Source organism: Manduca sexta, chromosome 28, assembly GCF_014839805.1.
Source record: "Manduca sexta isolate Smith_Timp_Sample1 chromosome 28, JHU_Msex_v1.0, whole genome shotgun sequence".
NCBI classification, from domain to species: Eukaryota; Metazoa; Arthropoda; class Insecta; order Lepidoptera; family Sphingidae; genus Manduca; species Manduca sexta.
In genome coordinates, this window is record NC_051142.1 from 12,041,595 (window position 1) to 12,047,594 (window position 6,000).

Here is a 6,000-nt window from a genome sequence, read left to right on the forward strand (position 1 = left end):
ATCATCTTGACAAACATTCGCATTTATTATATATTGGTTTTACTAAATACATTAAAATTGACTATAACACGCTTTTCATATTTTACTTCGATTTTGCAGCATTTTTTTGAGCAAAGTCGCTTATATTTTATAGCTTTATATCGCTAAGCGCTAGTTTAAGCGAGTAGGCATAACATTGTATTTATAGTTGATTCTCGTAGCATAGGACTTACCACTAAGTTCCTGAGTCATAAGCAACTGAAAAAATCGAAATATCAAGGCGTTGATAAATGATTTAATGCGGTGCCTGTCGGTCTACGTGACGCATGTAGGCCGTAATAAATCATCTGCGCTATGGTGCCCATTTACGTGTCAAATGTGCGAATATTCGGCCATGTCCTCGAGACTACCGTAATAGATATGCGATCATGTTTTCCCAATGCCATTAAGTAAAAGCAACTTAATATTGATATATCTATGGACTAAACTTACTTTATAGTATACTATATTATCATAAGGCTAGACTTCAAGTATCATAGTTATTTGAAAGTCATCAATAAATTAGTACATTCAGGTAGCTTCAAGTTATGAAAAAGAGATTTGCTCAGTACGTATATTTAGATAAAGCCAACAATGCTATTTCATACACCACAATGACGTAAGATTGATGCGTGTTTTTGCCTTTTGCAAGGATTTTTTAAGTTTGCAAGTGTTCATTATTGCAATTTTAACTGAATTGTTAATAAAATGAAAAATGTCGCAAAGAGAACTCTATTGAGCGGTGATAAAGTCTACCCCTCGCAAAATGGTTTACACTTGAACATTTCAAAGAAATCTTTTTAACTCGAAATTCTTTTGTGATTTTTTAAAAGGACAAGGCGATTAGGTGTGTCCATTTTGTCGTGTTTTATCGTGCGATATAACTCCGGTAATAACTGCCACGGGTGATCGATAGTTGTATTCGCACCTGCATTCCTTGAAAATTATAGTTTGTTTTTTTTTACACGCAGCAAATAGTTTGGTTTGGTTTTAGGCTAAATTGAAATTTGAAAAAGGAACGAACGTTTTTATATAAATATTTTTATGATGCGTTCTTAATATAATTAGCCATGAATATTGTTGACAATCTCATCAAATGAAACAAAACGCAACAACAAGGTTATCGCTCTGTATTTTTCTATAACGAGATGATCAACCCGCTCGCCTGCTGGTTAGCATCATGACCATTGACCACCCATAAAAATGAGCAACACATATTTTGACTTGCGGAGCGTTTCCATAGCACTGCACTACTTTCGTCTCCTTAAGGCATTTGATGTTAAGTTTCATCATTATCATCTTTATACCTTTGATGTCCACTGCTCAATATAGGCCTTAATGATTTCCAGACTAACTTATTAGAAGCGGTGCTAAGTGTTAAATCTCATAATGTCTAGTAATTATATTGCCTACAATGCGCTTCAAAGCGAAATACTAGTGGCTGACAATGCTACTCTACGCAGAAATACATTGCAGTTATAATTGCTAAGCCGGACTCTAGCATAATAAATCCGGCACCTAATAAATGTTACATCAAACTTAGTAGTAAGACATTTAAGAAGCAAATTAAATAATGTGTTTTCGTTCGGCATATCGCCGGTCGAATGATCGGTTGTATGTTAGGATATCCATCAAAGTAGAGTTACTAACAAAGTTCCCCGCCGGGATTGTCTGTCTCTTTGAACGCGCTAAACTTAAAACTACCGCACCGATTCTGATGAAATTTTATATGAAGATCCTTTGAGACCTTAGGAAGGATATAGGCTACTATTTTGACCCGGAAAATATATAGGGGTACTTTTAAGCCGGAAAAATACTTTCACGCGGGCGTAGTAGCGACTAAGAGCTAGGTAGCCTTATATTTCCCCCTGCCTGCCAACCCGAGCTGGCTACTTTATTTTACCTTATGCCTTATATTCCCTAAGAATTGTATCCCGTATTTAAAATGTCCGTAGTTATATAAGTGATCTTAAGTGTTATTCAGAAATAACAATTATCCTTATAAATTGTTTTGACGTATCATAAGTGCAACTTAATCGCCTACGTGATGAATAAAGTATTTTATTTAGGTATATAATAAAACTATAGTTAATAGCGTATAAAGTAACATTTTAGGTAAATTTAAATTAGGAATCGGCGTGCCGGCATTCAAATTGTTATAACATGTCGCAATGCTTCACGGTAATGAAAAACTATTGAATATTTTTTTTAAACGAATTTGTTTTCTCCGTGTAGAAAATAATGGTAAATTTATAATTGAAAAACTTTCACGAGACAGAGCATTAGAACGTATATAACTAGCTTTTGTCCATGGCGGCGCCTGCATAAAATTCAAATATTGAACCTCAAATTCCCTTTTGAGGGTTGAATTTTGAAATATCCTCCCTACTCCTGTTATACATAATAATGGGCACTTCAGTGAAATATCAACTTTCTTGGTTTAAATTTTGCATCAGCGTTGAAGAGTGCGTGAGTGAATGGGTGAATGAAACAGTTGGAGATTAGGTATTGCCGCGAACTGCCATCTAAGCCACAGGGTGCATTTGCATTTGCATTAAACTTTTTTGGGTAGGTATCCTTTTGGTACCTGCAAATTTTTCGGCAAATCCATCAATTTGTCAATAAAAAAATAACTTGTATCTAATTGATGATAAAAGTGTGTTAGACTATTGCTTTTAATGATAAACTTTGTTTTAAGCAATTTTACGTCACAGGATATTTGTTATCAAAATGGTAATGGCATTAAAATGTAAATTCTTAAGCGAATAAAATGCTAAAACCTTTTTCGGTTAGAAATTTAACAACCGTGCGCTTAAAAAAATACTGTAGATTACAATTACTAGATAAGTTATCAATTAACTGACACTTTTTTTCCGAAAGACTTAAGTAGAGCTACACTGTACTGAATCTGCTGTAGGAACAGCATTAACATCAAGAGTTGAATGCAAGAGTTGAGTGTGTCGTACTGCGTACAATGTCAAAGAAAACCTTTGTGAAGTTTGTCGTTCCAGTACGTATGGTTAGTAATAGTCCGAGGCACAAACATTTCCAGATTGCTTTCCTTCCTACTCACGATAACTATATAAAAAAAGATATTGAACAGTTTCGTATATTATTACTGTTAAGTTTATTATTAAAGCCATCGATATATATATGTATTAATACTAGATTAGGCGTTCTGAATATTCACTGTGTTCAACTGAATTGAACTGCAATCCATTGAAACTGACTTTAGTATGGTCAATATTGACAGCTTGTGGCTGTGTACGGAGTGGTGCTCATGATAAAAGAACTCGAGTCTAAGTGTAAACCTGGATTTGAATACAAAATATCAGTCAAATAAGTAGTCAATTATTTGTTATTCAAGTGAATAAATAGGTTATAACAGTGACGTTTCGGTTGCCATTTTAGTTCAGATTTTTAACAAATAGTTAAATGGACGTTCGTGTGTATAGAATATAAGTCAATAATTAAAGCAATGTATTTTAGCCCTTATGTGTTACGTAAACTTAACCACACAATTAAGAGTGTTGTTTGGCAACATGGAATGTTTATTATTTCAAATAAAAATCTTAATAAACATAAATAAAAGAGTATATAGCAAAAAAGATTTGATCTGAACCGGCGATATGTACCCTGATTCTGTTCGTACGCGCTATGAATAAAAGATAGCGTTTGACAAGGGGTGGCAACCCTTTCTCTGTCGATTTTATAAATGTTCCATCCCCCTTTCTCTGCACCGGTTTTTTGTTACAATTCACTCGAAGGGGTTGCAGACTGAGGGTGTCTGTCGTATTTTTTTTTATTTTTCACATTCGCAATGTACATTTTGGAGAGTGTATGGAATGATAATATTTATACTACACGAGTGTGTGTAAATTAGGTTTTTGTTATGTTATAAAGTAAAAGATATGACTACTCTACCACTAATTGTGACTATATATAGATTGAATCAATGATATAGTTTAAAAATACGTAGTTTTTGTATATAACTGACGTGAATAACCCATAGTGATGTAATTATTATGTATGGAATGTTTTTAAATCCTACCGGCTTAGCAGTATGCTTGTTCATCGTAGTGTGCCAGTATTGCTACGAAACTAATACGATTACTGCAAAAAATGAAAAGTCTAGCATTGTTTCAATCGACAATGTTACAGGATATTTATTTTCACGTCTATAATATAGTATTTATATTTACAAACCAAACTTTGTCAAGCAATACCGAGAGTAAACGTTTTAAAACTTATTTGATTTAAGACAGATACATAAGACCATATATGACTTATATGCCCATACATGGGTCATTATTTTTCAATCTTGTTGAAGGGTTAGGACGAGGGGTGGCACACAAAAGAGTTATCAGTTCGGATTAAATCCTTTTGATGACGTATCGATCGGTTCACTATATTTACTTTTTATAACAATTTGTTGAACAGAATCCGATATATATTAGAATAGTGGTGCGCTTCTATAAGTTTTGCCATTAGAATCAATAAATGCATATGTCACGATAAAATTTTCTGTTTAGCAATCAATAATACAAATGTAATATTATACCTAATAACAACAAAAAATTAAACTGCCTTCAAAAAAGTAATTTAACATAACATGTATATACTGGGTATTAATTTTGGAGTCGATGACTCCAAATATTATTCAAAGAATCAAAGAATTTTCCAAATCGTTTCATAAATAAACTGCATTTTGAAGTAACGAACATTACACGTCGAATGGATAAACACTCCTTAACATTTATTTATCATAGTAGTAAAAAATATTTCATACTTATAGTTACTTATAAATACTAAACAGTTATTCCAGTAGTCTCTATTATCGATACAATTTATGGATTAATATAAGCTTCTCAATAGCTAAATTAAACTTATTTCTGTATTGGACAAAGATGCTTTTTAAATACACTGATACAATTACAACGCAGTTAAGGAAAGTGATTTGTAACACCAATTTCGAACGTAAATAACAAATTGATAAATGAAAGCCAAGTCGGGAGTAACGACGATTTTCCAACAAACAAAAACATCAGCGAAAGTATATCGGAAGATTTATGAACCGATATGACTTCAGATTTCTTTTTCATATAACGCGTAGGCACAGAACTTCCCTCGCGCTCATAATTTTAGATTCCCTCTGAGTATATTTTTTCCCGCGGTCCACAAGAGGGACGCACCTATGTGAGGGAGAGAGAGGGCTGCAAAATCCATACTTATAATATTTGCAGGCTCCACACTCGAGACGCACACATACGAAACACGATTTAGCACTCCGCCGAGAGTTTCGGACACTATACATGGTGTTGCAAGATGTCGTGCACGAGAAAGTTTAAGTTTTGTCTTTACAGCTTTAATACCATTTTATATATCTCAATATTGTATTTATCTTATAACACTATTATTATATATTTTTTATTATATTTACTAGTAGGTACCCTAAGTAAGGTAATTTGATTTGGCTCCTAAGACTAAGGTATCGTAAAGATACTTTGTTTACAATTATAATTTTTATACTTTTTAATTATTCTTTTGTATTTTTAAAAAAGAAAATGGCGCCATTGGTTCCTTATTACTCGTTTCGAAGAAAGTGCAATATGTGTTTGAATTATTTAGAAAGAAAGAACAGAAGCAAGTGTTAGCAAGACTACTTATCAAAAGCGACTTATAAATTTAATACAGAAGGGTTAAAAAGTGTATTTTCCTAAGAAAACTTAAATGATCTTTAGATATTAGTAACACCCTGTACACGCCTCATACGCCCACCATCCCGCGCTCGGGGGCGCTCGACGTCGCGGCGCTCTGAGGAAAAAATGTACGATGCCATAAAAAATCACCGTCCGTTCGCTCCCGTAATTTTTACCCGTTTTTTCCCCTCCGAGGGTCGCCGGTTGCCATGGCAACGCCCCCACCCCCCCGCACTGGTTCGCTAAAAGCTGCATCGATATTTTTATGGCGATGAAACTTCGG